The 20310-nt window shown below is 41.0% G+C and overlaps 1 protein-coding gene across 1 annotated transcript in view; it reads left to right on the forward strand.

Moving 5' to 3' along the window:
• Positions 1-20310, forward strand: part of Csgalnact1 (chondroitin sulfate N-acetylgalactosaminyltransferase 1) — a 176792-nt gene that overhangs the window by 1424 nt on the left and 155058 nt on the right. Inside the window, exons 2-3 of the mRNA XM_015499536.2 lie at positions 10-170; positions 484-571. The gene's annotated coding sequence lies outside the window, so the exon portion shown is untranslated. The remainder of the gene's footprint in view (positions 1-9; positions 171-483; positions 572-20310) is intronic.

Below are 20310 nucleotides of genomic sequence, written 5' to 3' on the forward strand. Positions count from 1 at the left end.
TTTTTTAAGTGGCGGCGCTGAACGCGGTCCTTGCAGAGGGGGGCAGCACTTTCACTCCGGACCCCTACCTGGGAGCCCGAGCGCGACTCCAGCGCTGTCACAGCACCAGAAGCAGATGTGCGAGTCGGGAGCAGCACCTTGGCGGCTGTGCGCGGCTCTTCCTTGGCAAGGTTAGCTATTTTTGTTGGTTGTTTTTCACGTGAAAATGCTCTGCTTTGACTAACATCATCTTCTGCATGGCTTCCACTTCTTGAAACCTTGATTGTTTTTATTTTAAAACAAATAATTCGAATTGTACTCATTAAAATGGGGGGGTGGGGTGGGGAATATCATCCTGCTTTTTGGAGTAATACTTTCAGATGAATTGAGTTTTGTGTACAAAATCCTGTAGTATTTTACCATTTTGTAATTGCATCTGAATTTAAGACATGGAAATTTACAGGGGTTACCTCCTTTTCTTATTTATTTTTTATTTATTTATAGGCTCTTTTGCATTTCAAGGAGAGAAGTCTAAGTGATTTTTACCCAGGGGAGGAATAATGTAGATCCTAACCTTTTCTTATAGTTCCAGGTAAGTGAGTCTATTTAACATAGATGAATTAAAAAGCAAAGCTATGTTTGGTCAGAGTTGTATTCAGCATTCTGGATATGTTTGAAATGTGTTAAATTTCATTTATTTTCAATAACTTGATTAATGGCAAGACATTATTTCAAAATATTTCTTTTTCCAAGTAGCACAATTACTTTACTTTGAATCCTTTAATTCACTTTTTAAAGGATATAATCTACATTTAACTTACCCAACTTTTTTTGTTATTCATCTCAGACTGGCAAGTCAATAACATAGCTAGAAGAGCTACATAATTCTTCTTTTTTTAAAGTTCACTTAAGCAGAATTTTTCCCCTCCTTTTAGAAGTTGGGACAGAGTATTAAACTTTCTAAAATATTTACCCTACCTACAATCATATGGGTATCATAATTTTGACCATGCTACAAAATAATGATTTAAAGAAAGTCGTTTAGGAAATTGAAGAGTGATCTTTTTTTTTCTAACTTACAATATCTCAGGGGCATACTTGCTGGAACTCTTTGAGAAGAGCCCCCTAATGGGTTATATGGTGAGTTTTTGGCTGAAGACAAATGTAAATTTCTGGAACATTGTTTCAATTCTGCTCTCATAACTAATAATTTTGAGAGTATTTTTTTTGCAATAAGGTATTTTATTGCATCTGGCAGGACTAAACTTAAAAACGAAAACAAAACCAACACCTTTGGGACATCATTAGTGTTGAAATGCAACAGTCTGAATTGGGAAGTTGTATAGATGGTTCTCAACTTTAGCAGCACAATACTTTTTTTTTTTTCATTTTCTCTAGAAATAATTCAGTAGACATAAAAATGAAAATAGGCAAGCTGTGTTCTGCATACACATACCTACAAAAAGTGTCCTTTGTCTTCCTTCTTCGTTGAACAAATGTCTGTAGAGTTTTTATTCATGGTCCTGTGTGTTTTGCTATCCTGAGAAAGAGAAAAGAGTAGAAGTCAAATCATTTGGTTTGGCATTAATGAAATGCCTTCCACTAAAATGACAGGGTGTGCAATTTTAAGGGGGATGGCTTTTGAGTTACTAATAATAGAGAAAATATAAATAACTGTAACCAAAAGTTAAAATATAAGGAAAAATAGCTGAATGGTTCTTCACAAATTCTTTTCTGAGTAGCAAGTCAACTGACCAAGAGGCATAAGTGATTCAAGGGGCATGTGGAATTGTTTGTTCTCTTCTTGGATCTTGTGAAGTTTAATGTTTTTGAGAATGACTTGGAAGGTGTAAAAGAGCACAATGTCATTAGAGATCATAATTGTCCAAACCTTGAGATAATATTAGAAAAGAGTCAAAGTAAACTTAGAGAAGCAGCCAAGGGCTGATTGAGGTCTACTTGGGAAAAGGCAAAGCTACAGCATATTTATGGTCTGAAGTTAAGGTTTAGATTAGCAGGACAGGGCAATATTTGGTAGAAGAAAGGCAAGGCTGTACAGCGTAGGCTGAATTTGAGCGATAGTCATAAGGCTTTTTGAATCCTAGTACAGAGACAGGAGACATTGCCAGGGAGCCAAAACTCCAGGGCATTGCGAGCTTGGAAAGGGATCCTTTTCCCTGGGACTGCACCTCACTTTTATGGACTCCAGTCTCGAACATTCTTCAGCAGTGTACCTCCCCCAGACCTGCAAGAAATCAAAGTGTAAACTGAAAACCTAGTGAGTGATTGTGTTCTCCCTCTGGTAGACCGATGTACCACACTGGCACGGGTTTGGTAACCATGGAATCCCAAGCAAGAGGAGTTCATTGCTTGATTCAAATATTTGCTAGCACTAGGCCTCAACAGTGTTGCAGTAGGGGTATCTTCCTGTCCTGCACACATACTTTAGAGAGACTGTATCAGCATGGTTGCTACTCAGTGAATTGCTATTCACCTTATTGTTAATCTTCATTCGGTAACTTGTGACAGCTCCTTAATGTGTTTCCTTCTTCTCTCTATCTTGAAAGGTATCCACATTCCCACATCCTTAGTTCCCTTCCTCCTGTCAAGGGAGAGATATGCTTCTGTCTCAGGACTGTACCCGGTTCCCCGTACTTCTGGTCTCACTTGCTCTGATCTCCCTACCTTATGATCCCTTCCCTTCCTGCTCCTCCCTAACTCACTGAGACTGCATGGAGCTCTGTTGGTCTCCATATTCTTCTTGCTACCTGAAATACTTTCTCCTTCCGGCTCCCCACAGAACTTGTCTTTTGAACTCACCTCCATAGCAATCCCCAGAGTGAAGCAGGCGTTGCTTCATAGATGCTGCTTAGCCCTGAGAACCTGCCCCTGGCTCCTGAGAAGTGCCAAGTAAAGGAATGAATGGGGAGATGGATGGATGAACAATGGAGCAGTGAATAAAGGGGTGCCTCTCATTTCTGAAGGTGCTGCCTCTTATTATATCCCCCAGCCCCTTCTGGTTTCTTCTGCATGGCTCAGGCCATCACATTGTCACTACTGTTTGCAGGGTGGCCTTCTGAACACATCCTGGAGCAGCAGGCAGACCTTCTTTTTCATTTTGGTGGTCCAGCTCCTCCAGTAGCGTCTGGGAAGTAGAGATTTGTTTGTGGACACATAACCTTGTAGGTCCTTGCAGTTCTACAAGCTCATGAAACATGACTACCACATAACATAAAATGTAGCTGATCCAATCTTTGGGGGGAACCAAACAGGTGTTATAAGCGCATACAGCCATATGCGATTTGACGATGTTTTCATTAACGATGATGGTGGTCCCATAAGATTATATCACCTAGTGACGTCATAGCTTCTCGGTTTGTATAAGTGCAGTCTGTGATATTTGGACAGGAATGATATCACCTAACGATGCATTTCTCAGAAGTTGTCCCTGTCCTAAAGCCACGGCATGCCTATACTAATAGAAAAATATAATGTAGTCTCTTTGGCAAGTTGCTTATATTTGAAAAGCCAAAGAATTAAACAGAGCAGCTTGTTTTTTATGAAGTGGACGTCTTTTGGACATGTTTTCAACTTTTAAGATATTTTCATTTGATGGAATGAGGTGCGACATAAAGTCTGTAAGCTTTTAATGAGTGTCGGCTTTGACCGCCTCAATTCTAATTTATACTCCTGAGCCACGGGTTTGTTTTCTGCAGTGGAGGCGACCCCAGGAGGATCGTGTTGGCACCAGAATGGGTATTTTCTCTGTGTGCTTTCTGGCAGGTTTTCATTTCTTCGTATTGATTGATAGATACTTAATTAGGTCTTGTTTCTTGTCTTTCCTAATCGGGTTTAGGGCTCTGCTTATTGAGATACATTTTTCATACTTTTGTCTGAGTAAGTTGAGTTCATTTTTGTCTTCTAGCCTCCGCTTCAGCCTTCCCTATCCAGGGCCTCCCTCTCTCCTTACCCTCACTCAACCTCTCCTTCCTTCCCTGGGACTCAGCTCAGGCTGGGGCTGCAGGGGCCAAGGTGGGCATCTCTCCTGAGCCACAACCTGTGCTAGGCTGGTCCCTTGTGCCCCTCTGTTGCCTTATCTTCTCCCGTTGTCTGCAATTATTTACCTGTAGATAGCCTTTGACCATCATTGTCCCCAAAGGAGACATGGTCTCTGAATTTTTAGCACGAAGCACTTGTCCGTCCATAGTCGAATTCTCTGACAAGTGCTGGATTGAGCTCTTGGTTTCTGAAACCCTCCTCATCACCTGGCAATACCAGCATCCCCATTTTCTGTCCCTGCCTTTCCTCTGCCTCTGCCTCCTTTGTTCTCTTTAACCTTGTGTTTTCTGGGCCACAGTGGAGGTGAGGGATTTGAACCCAGCCAATCTGACACTGGCAAGCCACACCTGCTTAGTTAAATAAAAATTTTGGAAGTAAGTCAAAGAAGGTGGAAGCAACCCCAGAGACCATTTTCAAATGAATGGATCGACACAACAGGTCTATCCATACAGTGGGATATTATTCAACATTAAAAAGCAAGGAAATTCTGATACATGCTACGATGTAGGTGAACCTTGAGGACATTGTGTTAAGTGAAATAAGCAATCACAAAAGGAAAAATTCTGTGTTTCCACTTACATGTGGGACCTAGAGTGGTCATACTTATGGAGACAAAGTAGCATAGGGTAGGAGAACAAGAGTGGGGAGAATGGTGGATTTGTTGGTTGGATAAAGAATTTCAGTTTAGCAAGATGAAAATGTTCTGGAAATTGGTTGCACAATAGTGAATGTATTTAGGATTACTGAACTGTGGACCGTGAATTATAATTATTCAGATGGTAAATTTTTTGAACTGTATACTTAAAAATGGCCAAGATGGTAAATTTTATGTTTTATATGTTTTACCACAATTAAATATAAAGTCAAAGTGCTTGCTTTTATAAGGATCATTATTATCCTTTAAAATGAGAAAAAAGTTGAAAAGAATTTCTTTGATTTGGGGACTTTTTATTCTTTGAGCTCCATTTCTCCTTTGCTCAGATATTTTTAAATATCACTTTTTATTTGAAAAACAAATAAATCTGTTTTTAAATTTAAATGTATTATGTATAAAAATAAACTGTATTTATATTGGTAAGATCTTTGGAATTTAATTTTAGACCTTGGTTATACCTTTTCTTATTGTTGCCTATTTTGGCAGTTAAAACCTGATTCAGAATTACTCATTTCCTAACTGTTTTTTTTTTCCTCCAAAAAAGATAATAGGATCTTATTGCTCATCCAGAAATACTTGTATGACACTTTAAAAATTACTTTCATGATTAAGAGCAGAAATCTTTGTTCTGTCACAAGCCGAGGGCCTGGCAAACTCCCGAGTTTGATTGGATTGCTCATGGAAGCCATCAACTGTCGTCTTTTTTGTTTTTCTCCCCCTTCATTACCCTCATAGACCTCTCTGATGGAAAACCATGACTCTAAAAGTGTACAACCCTCTAATGTGTGAAAGAGTGCAGTTTCAAAATGTTCAGCTGACTTTTTAGGTTCTCTTTCTACTCAAAGGTTCTGACCCACAGTTGTTATCTTTCTGAAGAATTTACAATGAAACTGGAATTGGACTAGGCAGGGACAGGTGAGCTGGGAGCCGAAAGAAGGTCCTGAGGGAGGAAGGTCTGGGCTGAGCATGCGGTGAACAGAGTGGGAGGGCGGGCAGAGGAAACGTACCTGCTGCAAATGTACTGCTGGTTTATAAAAATGTTACTTAGGTTTATAAACATTTTTACTAACACAATCATGTTGGCAAGCCTCCCTGAGAAAAATTAAACTCATCTCTTCTACTGGGCAAATATCTAATCCAAGCTGATACTTTATATCTTTTTCTGAATTTCTTTAAAAATATTCAGTAATCAGAAATAGGACTTAATGTTTACACCTAAATGTTTCAATATAGTGCTACATATTTTCAATTCAGCAAACATACCAAGGCTTACAAGTGTTAAATGCACCATGTGGTTGCCATGTTCTAGTTACTGGATTAGAACCCAGGCTCAGGTGAAGGTCTCAGTCATCCACAGACAAGTGAGAAAAATAGGGTGTTGTTTTCAAAGAGCTGATGTTCCCTTTCAAAGAATAACTGTACCTTAAGGTTCTGGCTTTTTTTCTTATTTATTGAAATTTAAAATTTCTTTTAGGATGGTTTGTTAATTACATTAATGATTGCTTTAAATTATATTTCTTGGCAAAATAAAATGTCATTTAGCATTCTTGGTTGCAAGAAACAAAAATCAACTAGTCTAACTTATGCAGAAAAGGAATTATTAGAAGTATTTTCCACAGAATTGATGGGAAAGCTGGAAAATTAAAATCTCAGATAGAATAAAAATTTGCAGCCAGGGATATTGGAATCATCAAATGTGTTTTCTAACTTTAGAAAACATGTGAATAGCCAACCATGTCTCAATGTACAGGTTATATGCCAAGGAGTAGAGGTCTTGATGGGTGGAGAAAAAAATTAAGTAAAAATTAAATACCATCACATGATTTATAACATTTGATTTTTATGATGACTTTTTCTTTAGGAAGGCAAATTAAAACTCTTACCTATAGCTTTGGAAAATTCACATCTGTCCCAATTTAGTTACATTAAAATGAGGAGTATATCTAGGTATAGATTTGCTAGGTTAATGTGGGCCTTTTGGTTATTTTTATGTTATATGGTCATTTACCTTTTTTTCCCCTAAAGTCCTTGTTGTGTGTTTCAGTCTCAGTGTTTTTGTTCATCTCATCATAATTTGACTCAAGGCATGTTAACTAATTTTTTGAGTACTTAGATTTGGTATCAGATTGCTATGGTTTGGATGGCTTTGTCCACCAGAGTTTCATGTGTTGGAAGCTCTGTCTTTGATGTGGCGATGTTTGGAGGCGATGGAACCTTTAAGAGGTGGGACCTAAGGGGAGGCTTTTAGGTCATTGGGGGCGTGTCTTGGGAAGGAACTAAAGTGATCCTTCTTGGACTCCTTGATTAGTTCTTGGTTGGCCATGCTCTGGCCCCTTTGGCTTCCTGTGAGGCAGTATGATCTCTCCCTCTTGCATGTGCTCCTGCCTGGTGCCATCCTCCATGAGATCCTCACCAGATCTGAACTGATGCTGGCACCATCCCTTGAAATTCCAGAACTCTGGACTAAGTAAACCTGTGCCTACAAGTACTTTGGCTCAGGTGTTTGTCTATAGCAGCTGAGATTGATGTACAGATTATGCATCTTAGGTGTTCCCCAACCTCTTCAATGCTTGACACCTTGACCATTGTCCTTGAAACTGTCAATTTTTTGGCTTATTTATATAATGTGATAATAAGCTCCTTTAGCAGTTCTCCTCCTACTTCTCTGGCTATTCTGTGTAGTCTCCTTTATAGATGTTCTCTAGCGCTTCAAGACTGTTCTCATCTATTTCATCTACATAGTTTCTTTTAGTCAAAGTAGTGAACTCTGATCCCTTAAGTGCTTACTGTACCCCCAGCTCACACTACTTCTCTGAACTGTGGACTCTGGGTCACGTTTACCACGTGTCCCTGACTCATTACATCTCTGCCTGGTTTCTTACTTTCCTTCCCACCTAGATCTACAAGCCAGAAGTCCAGATGTGTCCTCAACATCCCTTTTTATTTCATTCACCATGCTTACCTAGCCTGTTGCCAAGTGCTGTCTTCTACTTTCCATTTGTCTCTTCTGCTTTGCTACCATCTCTGGTTGGTTCAGGCCCTAACATCACTTTGCACTTGGACTCTACAATGCTCTCCTGAACTCAATCTTCCTGCAGTCACCTTCCTCTACCCCACCATCACAATGGCCTTTAAAGACTGCATCTGTGCTCATCCACTCCCTGATCAGAATCTCCTCCAGGGTGACCTTGAAGGCTACTCACCCTCCCACTTCCCTACTCTGCTGTTCAGCTACATGAAATCTGCACAGTTCCCTAACACCGCTCCCCTCTCCCTTTAGCTGATAGCTTTGCTGTGACCTCTCCCTGGGTTGTCTTTTCCAGCCTATTGGCTAGACCAGTTGCTACTTATTCTCAAAGACAGGCTTTGGAAGCCCTTCTTCCTGAACCCTTTCCCTGGGCTGACTTTCTGGGCTAATTTGCCCCTTTTGTGGCACTTAGCAGTGATGCTGTGGCCTTTTGGTTTTCTTGCTTTTCTTTCCCATCTGCTGGGATTTCTCAGTGTACTGGCTCCCGTTGGGTACAGCCATTTACATCCTCAGTGCCTAGCATGATGTCTGGCACACAGTAGGTACTCAACAAATGTTCAGTAAGTAGGTGATAAGGGTGTGGGTAGGGAGCAGAACCTCCTTCTGATAAGGGAGGTGGCGAAATGCTTGGAGCCTTCAGTCCACTTGAGCTGTCAGTCCACAGTGTCTGTTCTTCTTACCTCTTTGGCTTCAGGTCTGCCTTCCCTCTCAAGGGAAGGCTCTCATTTTTTTCCCCCAAATAAATCATGGGAGAAACTGGAGATAAAAATGTACACGAATGAATGAAAACAATTCATGTTGAGAGAGTAAAAAGTGCATCAGAAAAAAAAAAAAAAGAAGTAACTCTTGGTTATCCTGTTGGTTACACTTCTAGTTCCCTTATCAAATTGTTTCATGTCGGTTTGGGGAACAGAAACAGAAATCCATAGATACCAGTGAGTCTGCACTGTCAGTGTCTTCATGAGATGTACCCATGCAGTTTCCTCCCTTGGTGGCAGACCATGCTGTCATCTAGGAATTTCTACTTTAGTTTAGGGGCACATGTGGTGCCTATAGCCCTTTTCCCCTCTAGTTGTTGGGCATCTTGGTGGTGTGGTTATGGCAGAGCTCTCCCAGCCGAGAGGCATTGGCTTGACAAAGGCTCTAGAAACCTCAGCCACACCCCTATCAGTTCTGTGAGCCAGCTCATGTTATCAACCCCTTGCCTTTCAGTTTCTCCCACTGGAAAAGGAAGTGGAAGTTACCTTTTAAAGTTGTAAGGATTGAAATGAATGATTATGAAGTACCTGGCACGTAGTAGGTATTCAGTAAGTCATTATCAATACAATACATACAACATGACATACACTCTTGCACTTCTCTAAAGTGGAAAAAATATATATATTTGATAACTCCTTCCTCCCTTTTCCTTTACCAGGGTACATAATTGAAAACTGCAATTGCTTCTTAGTGGGTTAATTGATTAAACAACAAACCATGGTTTGGATATCAACCATGAGCAGATCTTGTTCTAGATGCTGGAGATTCAGGCAGGGATGACACAATCCTTTTCTTCAAGGAGCAGCCTGGAGGGAGAAACAGGGAAGAAACTGACATCTTGGGCACAAGGTGGAGAACAGGCATGAGGAAGAGGGACTTGGGAGCAGGAAGAGGGGCTTCTGGCCCCTCCTAGAGGGAAGGAGTACAGGAACTAGCCCCCAGAGTGATGCTTGAGCCAAAGTCTAGAAGGGTGTGGAGTAATTAGGGAGGCTGATGGGAGGAGCCGCAGACACCCTTTGATGCCAGGCGTCCTTTTTCTCTGGGGTGAGTCTCTAGCTCATTTGATTTAAGATGAAAACTATTCTCCTTATTCATACCCTGTAGAGAAATCTGCAGCCTCCTTTAAAAGAACAAACCATTGTCCTTAAAGTATGGCTCTGGGGGCTGGAGGTTCCCAGCACCGGAAGGGTCAGCTGGGAGGTGCAGCCCACAGTGTGGTCTTTGGATCAACCTGCAGCAGGACACTGGCGTAACAGTCAGGGTCCCCAAGCTCTACTCCACACCTGCAGAACAAAATCTCTGGGGAAGCTCTGTGTTGTGGTCAGCTCCCACAGGAGTGCCACACAGTGACGCCAACATGTCACTCCCAGGTGGCACACCTCTGCAGTCAGGGCTCCTTTTAGCTTCTTTGTTTCTTGCTTGACATCCTCAGTCCTCTTTGCTATGTGTCCTGTACTGTAGCACCTGCCACAGGCGGAGGCCTAAGGTTCCTTCACACAGTGAATTTGTAGTGAACTTCCTGTCACCAGACCTTGTATTTCTGACACATACCTTCTTGATCTGTGGTGCAAATATCCAGTTTACTTAAGCACTTGGCTTCTTGCATCTGTATAGGATTTTATTTTTTGATTTTTTTTTGGAAATATTGTCAAAGTATTAGAAAGTTGCAAAAAATAAGAATAGTGCAAAGAACACTCATACACCCTTGACCCAGATTGACCTATTGTTAATGTTTTGCAATATTTGTTTTTTATTTATGCTCTTTCTTTCTCCCTTTGACCCTTTCTCTCTAAAATATGTGTGTGTGTGTATATGCATATATATGTGTACATACACTATTTATACACACATACAAAAATATATATCATAATATTTTTTCTGAACTATTTGAGAACAGGTTCATACATCATAAATTTAGTGTGTATTTCTTAAACATGAAGATATTCTCATGTACTAACAACAGTGCAGATATCAACATCAGTAAATTTAGCATCTATTTAATTTTACCTTATATATTCTTGTATATATTCTTGTCTTATAAATTTATTTCATAATGACCTTTATAGCATTTTCCCTCCAGCACCAGAATGAGGTACTGTATTTAGTTACTATGTCTCTTTATTCCTTTAATCTGAACATTTTCATAGCCTTTCTTTATCTTTCATGAAAAAGATGTGTTTGAAGAATATAAGCTTCTATTCTTTTAAAAAGTATCCCTGGGGGCTGGGTTGTGGATCAGTGGTAGAGCGCTCGTCTAGCATGGGTGAGGCACTGGGTTTGATCCTCAGCACCACACAAAAATGAATAAGTGAAAATAAAGGCATTGTGTCCACCTACAACTTAAAAAAAAAAAAAAGGATCCTTTGGCTGGGGTTGTGGCTCAGTGGTAGAGTGCTTGCCTCACCTATGTGAGGCTCTGGGTTTGATTCTCAGCACCACATATAAATAAATGAATAAAATAAAGGTCCATCAACAACTAAAAAATGTATTTTTTAGAATACAACAGACACTAGTATGGCAATATGTAAATCAATGGATGTGTAACTGATGTGATTCTGCAATCTGTATACGGGGTAAAAATGGGAGTTCATAACCCACTTGAATCAAAGTATGAAATATGATATATCAATAACTATATAATGTTTTGCACAACCAACAATAAAAATTAAAAAAATGAATCAATGCATAAAAATAAATATGGTTTATTATCAAATGCTACTTGGAAGTAAAAATGGCAAAAATTCCATTCAAATAAAACTCACATTTAAATCTCAAAAAAAAAAAGAATCTTTTATTTTGGGTTGGAGGAGTAATTTTCTTGATTGGATGCAGGTTATACATTTCTGGCATGAAGTCTGCCTGAGTGGGGATGGATGTGTGCTTATCAGAGTATCACCTCTAGAGCACCTGGTGTCCATCTGTCCCTTGTTATGGTGACACAAAGTGATGTTTGATTTCTTCACTGTTATTATTGTTTTCCTTAAACTAATAAGAAGTTGCTTTTATTCTTCTCCCTTCCTTTTTGATACCTGTCAGTCAATTATGAGCCCACTGTGCAATTAGCCTTCTTAAAGTATCTTCTGTATAGCTGGAAAGTCAGCTCAGAGGGAGTCTGCCACCTAATCTTACTCTGTGATGAGAGCTTCAGGTAGACAAATTGAAGATGCATGAATAAGCGACTAACAGGGAGCGAAAGTAGCCATCACTGATGTTTTCCAGAACGCTATGTTTCGTATCCTGGTGATTAATTCTGAAGAGCCCACCCTTTGAAGTTCATAATGAAAACATGCAATCTAGTGTCTGAATATGTACCCCTAGCTTTTAAGCAGTGTTTAGTGTACACGCCAGTTGTTCTTCTTCCACCCTTGAGTCCCCCCGAAACAAAAGTAGCAGCAGACCTTCCTGGTGCAGCTCACCTGGTGGTCCTGACCCTTCTGCTGGTTGCAGGGTCTGCAGCTGTTGCTGCCACTGTGACTCCACGAGGGTGAGTCTAGGAAGGGGTCTCTTTTTTTCCAAATGTCAGCTCTTTCAAAAAGAAACCTTCCTATTATTTTGCTTTGTTTTGGAGACTGACCAAGAGATGTAGGTCAGAGGTTCTTCAGTGTTTTTAGTTCATGGTGCCATTAGTATCTCATTAATTTTTTTGTAGCACTCCCTTGACCCAAAGAAACAGCTAACAGTTTTTAAAATTAAGTAGTTAGGTTTGGCAGCTTGATTATTTCTGTCCTAACAACTTCATAGCTATTTGAAAAAAAATAATAATACTATAAAGTGAAAGGAAAACAATAGTTTTACCTCATTCTTTGTAACCACAGTAGTTGAGTAATGATATGTCTGCATCTCTTGGGCTCAGCACAGCCTTGCAAACCTTGAAATCAAATTGGACCCCACCACCCCATTTTGTGTCACGATTAATTGCCTTTTATTACAGCAACTGCTGAAAAAGCAGTTTTGCAAAGCTGTGATACATCAGGAGAAATGTTGCACCATCTAATGAGGGAAGTGTGAACTCCTTTGACCTAGTAGTTTGCAGCAGATGTCCATTTCAAATTTGTTTGACAATTTGAAATGTCCTGGAACACCCTTTAGGTACCACAGGGTTCTTCAGTGCATAGTTTGAGAACTATTGATTTAGGCAAAAGAATCTTTCTGGGCATGTTTTAGCATCTTTCTGTTGTCTTCAGTCACCCAAATATGTATCTTAGGGGCAGGTTGGGGTCAAATGACTGTAGGAGATATAATAACACTACCACAAAGGGGCAGGCAGCCGAAGTAACCAATAGTATTATCTATTGTAGAGATAAGAGGATGATTTTTGACCTAACCAGCAGAAGGTAAAAAGTCCTTTCACATATGCTGTGTGTCAGCTAGAGAGGCCTGACTCCTGACTAGTGTCTTTTAATACAGTATTTCATCCTGTTTACCAGGGAAGAAAAGAATTGCCATTGAACTACATTGTTTATGTGTTGACTTTCTTACTTAACCTTTTTGATTTGGTTCGCCTGTTATTTTCTCCACAAGCTGCCTATTTTTTCTAGATTAATGATTTGTTTATAAAATATTTTAGCATTATCCACCTCAGGCTTTGGAAGAATGCTATAAATCTTGTGAAAACTAGGATTGTAATCAGGTTTCCTTCTCTTTGTAACAAGACACAATAGCTGTGCAAAATAGCTAGATCCTAGCAGAAATTAGATCTGATTGACATGATAATTTTAATTTTATTGATTTGAGTTTCAGCTACAAAAAAAAAAAAAAAAAAAAAAACTTTCCTAAAAGGAATCAGGATAGTTGAAAATTTTGGTAGCTGTAGAGTGATAACTAGGAGCTACAGTCTGCACTCAGTGGAATGTCCTCAGCGAGGATCTTGGTGGATTGCTTTTCCACCTCAGGCACTCGTAAGCCCGAGCAAATGAACAGCAAACAGGTTGCATAGCACCCAGGCAATCCTTGAAAGCACGGAATGGCAGAATGTCCAGAAAAGGCCCCAAACGGAGTATCAGCAGATCCTGGCTCTCAAGGTCACCATGACCCTGGGCTAGGCTGATCCCGTGACAGGCAGGATGTCCAGCATTCCTGGCCCACTCAGTTGTTCCACCAACCAGAATGTCCTCCTTCCGCCGTGTGTTCCCAGAGCCCTCTAACTCTGTCGATTGGGCGAGACTCTAATTCAGTCCTTGTTTAATAAAAGAGGAAAATTAAGCTCAGAAATGTAAAGTGATCATCTAAGGCCACATGGACAAGTACTGCTGGGACCCAAGTTCCCTGCCCACCTCTCTGGAACTCATGTCACAGGACTGCTAACGTGCTTTGAGGTTTAGCAGCTCATTATTCTTGTGATCTTAGGGATAGAGGAGTTCAAACAGTGATGAAGCCCCACAAGAAAACTGAAATGACAAGTGTCAGGTATGTGGATTCCCAGGCCTAGAATGACGTTTCATGAGGGCAGGGATTTTATCTCTGTTCATTGCTTTATTTCCAACTCCTTGTGCACTTCCTGGTGTCTCAGAAACATTCAGCATGTTTGTCAACCGAGTGCCTGGGCACGCTTTAATCCATGCGTAATTTTATGCAAAACATTCACATTTAGGCAATCAGTGTTCTTTTAAGACATAAATTACTAATGGTTTGGATGTGAGGTGTCCTCCAAAAGCTCACGTGTGAGACAATGCAATGCAAGGTTTAGAGGAGAAATGATTGGATGGGGAGAGTCTTACCCCAATCAGTGAATTAATCCTCTGATGGGATTAACTGGGTGGGAACTGGAGGCAGGTGGGGTGTGGCTGGAGGAGGTGGGCATTGGGGGCATGGCTTTGAAGTATATATTCTGTGTCTGGCAATTGGAGATCTTTCTCTCTCTGCTTGCTGATCATCATGTGAGCTGCTTCCCTCTGCCACACTCTTGGGCCATGATGTTCAGCCTCACCTCAAGCCCCAAGGAAGAGAGCTTGCTGTCTGTGGATTGAGACCTCTGAAACTGTGAGCCCCAAATAAACTTTCTCTCCTCTACAATTGAGCTGATTACATCATTTAGTCACAGCAGCCGAAAAGCTGACTTAAAACGATTACTGAAATCTAAGTTTGCTTACATGAACTTTTATTTTATTAGTTCATAAGAACCAAATAATAATCTATGGAAATATTAACATCTGCGATGAGTTCCCATTAGATAGAATATGGTATGAGAGTATTACTATGTTATTAGTAGTTTTGTCATCATTAATCGAATAACCTGCCCAAGGCATTTTTGATATTGTTAGATATTTGTGATGCTGGTCCCAAAGGGAGTACAAATATAAAGCCCCTCATAGCTAGAAGCTTATCACATGGTTGACTGTTTTAAAATCTGACTTCCCAAAGTGGGGAGGGATGGGGGGAAATATGGGACATAGTATGAGCTCAGGGTCCCTTGAACACTCTGTTGGAATACCGGGCCATGAATGCCCTTACCATTCAATAGTACAGCAATGGCATACAGAGCTTCTGTGACATCATCTTTACATAAGAAGGTACCTGTGGGGGTTCAGTACTGCTGTCTGCCACTTTATTCCAAGAAATTGACTCATGTGTACACAGTTTCATCTTCACCAACAACTCGGTTGTTGTTACTTACTCCTTGTTTGTAGGAGGGCTGTGTTAGGAAAGTGCGGAGTCGTCTGGGGTAACTTTAACTTCCCAAGTGGGGAGATGTGGAAAGTGGGTCCTCATTACCTGACTCCAATCTAGTCCACAGGGGAAGTTGGTTTTCAACAATTGCTCTTCCTTGGACTCCAGCAGTGAGGAGTCAGGAAAACACGTGGGGCAAGAACGCATCATGCTTTTATGATGATTTTTACCATGCTGTCCTTCCAGGAAACTAGAGATGGTGAATGAAGGACAATTATATTAGACCACATCTCCTAAAGTGTGTTCCAGACATAACTGGTGCTGTAAGATGTTTTCCAGGAGACTTTTCTGATCAAATAAGTTTGGAAAATGTTGTATAATGAATTCCCTTCTTGTGGCAAGTGGCCTGGGTAGGGTGTGGGAGTTCTAAAGTAAGGGTACATGTTCTCTTTAACCTTGGGGTTCCCAGCTTTCATCTCCACATGGTCCTTTTCCAACATGACGTTTCTCGGCTTTCTTAAGAACAGCGTTCCACCCACTAGCCTTTGAGAAGCTGCCCACAGTGCCTTTTGGGAAAACCTGATTGCCCAGTTGATCTGTACTTTGCTAAGCCAGTGGACTAAGCCTGTGTTTCCCTCCCTTTCATTGGGATCTGTCAACAGCTACAGATGCCCAGACTCCTCCCCAAAGTCTCTGTTCTGTATGGCCAGGGTGATGCCAGTTACCTACATCTTGGAAAAGCACCGCAGGTGCCCATATATGTTCTAGAGGCTGAGAATCTCTGTATCTGAAGAGGCTTCTAAGCTCTCTTTCTTTTCTATATGGCTACCATAGGTGTCTCCATTTTGCCTGTTTCCTAGGGGATTTGTTTCGTGTTGAAAGAAACTAAGGTCCTCTGCTCCCTGGGCCCCATCCTGCTCTTTCCAGCCTGGGTTTTCACACTATCCCTGGCAGGTCTGGACTTGGCAGGCTGCTGGCAGGTGTAAAGAAGTGGTCAGGAGGGAGACCACTGCTGAGGGGCTCCTCCAAGCAGGCCACCCTGGACTGGACTCAGCTTTGTGGACACAACTCATGACTTGGAACGTTGGAGACTGGCCGGCCATTCTCTTGGAGAAGTGGGCTTTGCTGTGGGTTCTTCTCATCTTCCATCCCATGGCCCAACACCCCCTAGAATCTCTGCTCCTTGGTGTCATGTGGTGAGAAGCCAGGCGGGCCATAGCTCAGTGTGATTGGCAGCCTTTCTAGTGCCACTTAGGGAACTAACACAGGTATGGGGAAGTGGTGTGGCCCAGCCGTAGGTCTTTTTTACCCAGTGAGGACACAGGTAGAAACAGAGGACAATGACACCAAGTCAGAATCATCAGCCATGTTGCAAGTGTTCTATCATCGCTTTTGGAAAACGCTCAGAATGAAATGTTTCATAAGGGACTGGAGAATCAAGCATGTGCTCAGGGGCCCAAGAGGTGCTTTGATGAGAGTCGTCCTGCTTTGCCTTCTGCAGTCACAGTGGCTCACTGGCTGCTGTAGTTTGAATGATCCCCAACAGTGAATGTGTTGAGAACTTAGCCCCCAAAGTCAGGTCAAGGGTTTTTAAAGGTGAAGCCTCTGGGAGGTTAACAGAATTAGATGAGGTCATGGGGTGGGGCCCCTATGATGGTATTGGTAGCTTTATAAGAACACACACACACACACACACACACACACCCCTACTCTGTCTTGTCAGTAATGCCCTTTGTCATGTTATGATGCAGCAAGAAGGCCCTAGACGCTGAGCAGATGCTGGCACCATGTTCTTGGACTTCTCAGCCTATAGAACCATGGGCCAAATACTTCTGTTCTTAATAAATTACCTGGTCTCAGATATTTTTGTTAGAACAACAGAAAATGGGCTAAGGTTGTGTCCTTGCCGCAGCAGTATGCCAGTAGTTACTAGAGAGTGTGAGCTCAGTAGGAAAGCAGTCCTCTTCCTGCTTGTGCTGATTTGCATTCCTATGCTGATTTGCATTCTTCTTTTGCATTCACTTTCTCTGAAGTGCTTTGCCTTTGCACAGGCCAGAAGAAAAGCCAAGGAAGCTCATTTCTGTAGAGTAGCCCAAGAACTGTGTGATCCAGTTTACCTGTACAATTTCCTCCTTTGTTCTCTTCAACAGTCCTGGAAAGTGTACGTCTCATTAATTCCTTAAATAAAGATGAGCGGTGGAGCCTTAGGGAGATAAGTGATAAGTCCACCTGAAGTCCCCACCTCCCTGTCCTGCTGTCTATAGTTGGTGTCATGTCAGTATTGCTATCAATCTTGCTTCAGAAGATCTCCTTTGTAGTTAATCTAGATAATAAACTCATAATCTGGCATAAATTTAAAAAAATAAAGAAATGCCTAAAACCAGTGTCTTAAGACTTATTATTTATTGCTGCTTTCTGTCAGCAGTCATTATAGGATACACTCTGAAAGCAAAAAGTCACACTGGGGGCTAAGTCAAAGTATCCATACATTTATTTCCAACAAGAATACTTCAGTTACACTTCTTTTGATTCTTTTGAATTTTTGAATAGGCAGTGAATGGTGTTCACTAGCAGTGTGTCTTATGTCTAGAATTTAGTGGTGTTAACTAGAATTTTTATAATGGCATAAACAGTTCTCTGGAGGACATAGAATATCACTGTGTGATCTAGCTAACATTAGTAAAATAAATATTAATCCAAGCGTAATACTGGCCTAAGCTTTCTCTCTCTCTCTCTCTCTCTCTCTCTCTCTCTCTCTTTTTTAAAGAGAGAGAGAGAATTTGTTAATATTTATTTTTTAGTTTTCGGTGGACACAACATTTTTATTTTATTTTACGTGGTGCTGAAGATCGAACCCAGCGCCCCGCGCATGCCAGGTGAGCGCGCTACCGCTTGAACCACATCCCCAGCCCCTAAGCTTTCTCTTAATTCAGATTCCAAGCTAAGCCTTACTCTGTCAAAAGAAAATAAAGTGTACTGTAGTTTAGCTCAGTTTGACATTCGAATAGGAAAATCACCACAGACTTGCAAAAGTGCCCTATGAGTAATATTAACTGGCTTCATAACCTAATTGCAAAATACCAAATAACTTTGCTTGGGAGGCACATGACTCTTAAGCGACCAGCTTTAGACATTACAAGACTTCTCAAATGTTAGTTCTGGAAGGTGATCATTTAATTTGATTCATGTTCTACAGATTCAAAAAAAAAAACTAAACAGGCAAGTGATCTTTCACAATTCACAAGGCTAGTGGATGGCAGACATGGCTTCTTCTCTTTGGTCACTGTAGATAGTATTGCTTTTAGTTGGAGTCGTTTTAAGAAACACTTCAGCCAGGCCTATTAATGTAGCAGCCTATTAAGTTTGGCCCAGTTTGTGCTTCTGATGTGTCATTTAATCACAACTGAGCCACGTAAACACACCCCAGAAGCTGCAGGCTGCATAGAGTGATAGTTGTCAGTGCTCAGCCTCATTGGTCTGAGTCCTCTCAAAATTCAAAGTCAGAGCAGGTGGCCCACAGATTTGGGAAGCTTTTGAAATATTATTCCAGTTGCTCAGTGATTGCAGGCTAATGCTCTGTTCGTTGTTGGCAGTTTCAAACCAAACATGAAGGCTTTATGGCTCATAGGTAGGAGGGAGGTGACTGAAGCACTTAAGTAAGCTGAAACTGAATGCTGCCAATGAACATAATCCCAGCAAGGGCTAATATCAAAGCAACTAAATGTATAGCAGTTGATAATTTTAATAAAAATTGAATGTAGTTTTCTGCTGCTATGTTGTTTGAATTATACCTGTTTATTATTATCAGAGTGGGCTAAGAAATTTGGTAGCCTGGTAAGTTTGGGGACAAGGTCCCCTAGAATGAAATCAAATAACCTTACTTTTGTTTTCATATTGGAGGCTGGTCAGATACCATCAATAGGTCATAGCTTTGTACTATATCCAGTGCAACTTAGAATTTTTTCCCTCTCCAGGGCTCGTGTGTCCTGGCCAGGGCTTGCCCTTCAGGTGTAGTCTGGCTACTGGCCCACCCACTCAGCAGGACTTTTACCTGGGAAATCTTTTGAGGCACCTCAAAATGGTACCTGTTAAAATGACTTTTTTTCAGAGTGAGCCTATGAGTTGGGACTCTTGTTAGCACAGCTCACGAAAAGCAGGGAATATAGTGGCTTATAAAAATATACAGGGGCATCTGACTCTGGGATGCCTTGATCCAGGAACTCAGATCTCTTTGCTTTGATTTTTACCTTGGCTTCATTTTCAGGTAGTGGGGAAAGGCAAAACACCTCTAAATTTCAATCTAACTGAAGAGTGGGCATACCTCTGTCTCAGTCTTCCCAGAGGAGTTCAAGACTTGTCCTCCTGTGGCTGGGATTGGGTCATGGGTCCATCTTGAAGCCAGTTCCTGGTCAAGGGGTCTGAACACTCAAATGACTGGGTTTGTTGGTAGTTTCAAACCCAACATGGAGGCTTTGTGACTTGTGGGTAGGAGGGAGGTGACTGAAGAATTTAAGTAAGCTTCCAAAATCTGTTGGCCACCTGCCCTGTCTTTGAATTTGAGAGGACTCAGATCAACGAGGCTGAGCACTGGTTATGTGTATCATTCCTAATGCCAGACAATTTCCTTCGCATATAAGGCTATAGAAAATGTTGGCTTTAGGTAGATGCTTTCAGGCTCTTTCAAATGTCAGGACTTGGAGGGGAAATAAGTAACAAGTTCATTTTTTTATGCTGCGTCTTATAGCATAACTAATGCACCTTGTAGGTTTGAGTTAGTCTTTATGTGGAATTGTTGATTTTTCCCTCATAAAGTTCACCTGTTGCTTTCTCTAAATCAACTGAAAACTTGGATCATAGTCTTCATGTTCTTTTTCACTAGGATGATATCTAAAAATCCCAGTTAAATGGGGACACACTGCCACTCACCATGTCTAGTGGCATCCAAGGTCTTCTTGGAATAGTGACAAGTTGCAGAACACTTCTATTTTCAAGTCTTATTTTTCTGTACCAGAACTTCCAGGACTCATTTGGGTTAGAGAGATTATTCAAATAGAGCTTTGACTGGTAGATATTGCCTTTAAAGAAATTTATCTTTAAGCTTTATTTTCTTGCTAAGATAAATAAATTTCCAAGTTGGGAAAAATCAGAATAAACATATAAATCCTTTGAAATTCATCAGAATTTCAAATATATATATATATATATATATATACTGTCTCTTATA

Source organism: Marmota marmota, unplaced genomic scaffold, assembly GCF_001458135.2.
Source record: "Marmota marmota marmota unplaced genomic scaffold, marMar, whole genome shotgun sequence".
Lineage (NCBI taxonomy): Eukaryota > Metazoa > Chordata > Mammalia > Rodentia > Sciuridae > Marmota > Marmota marmota.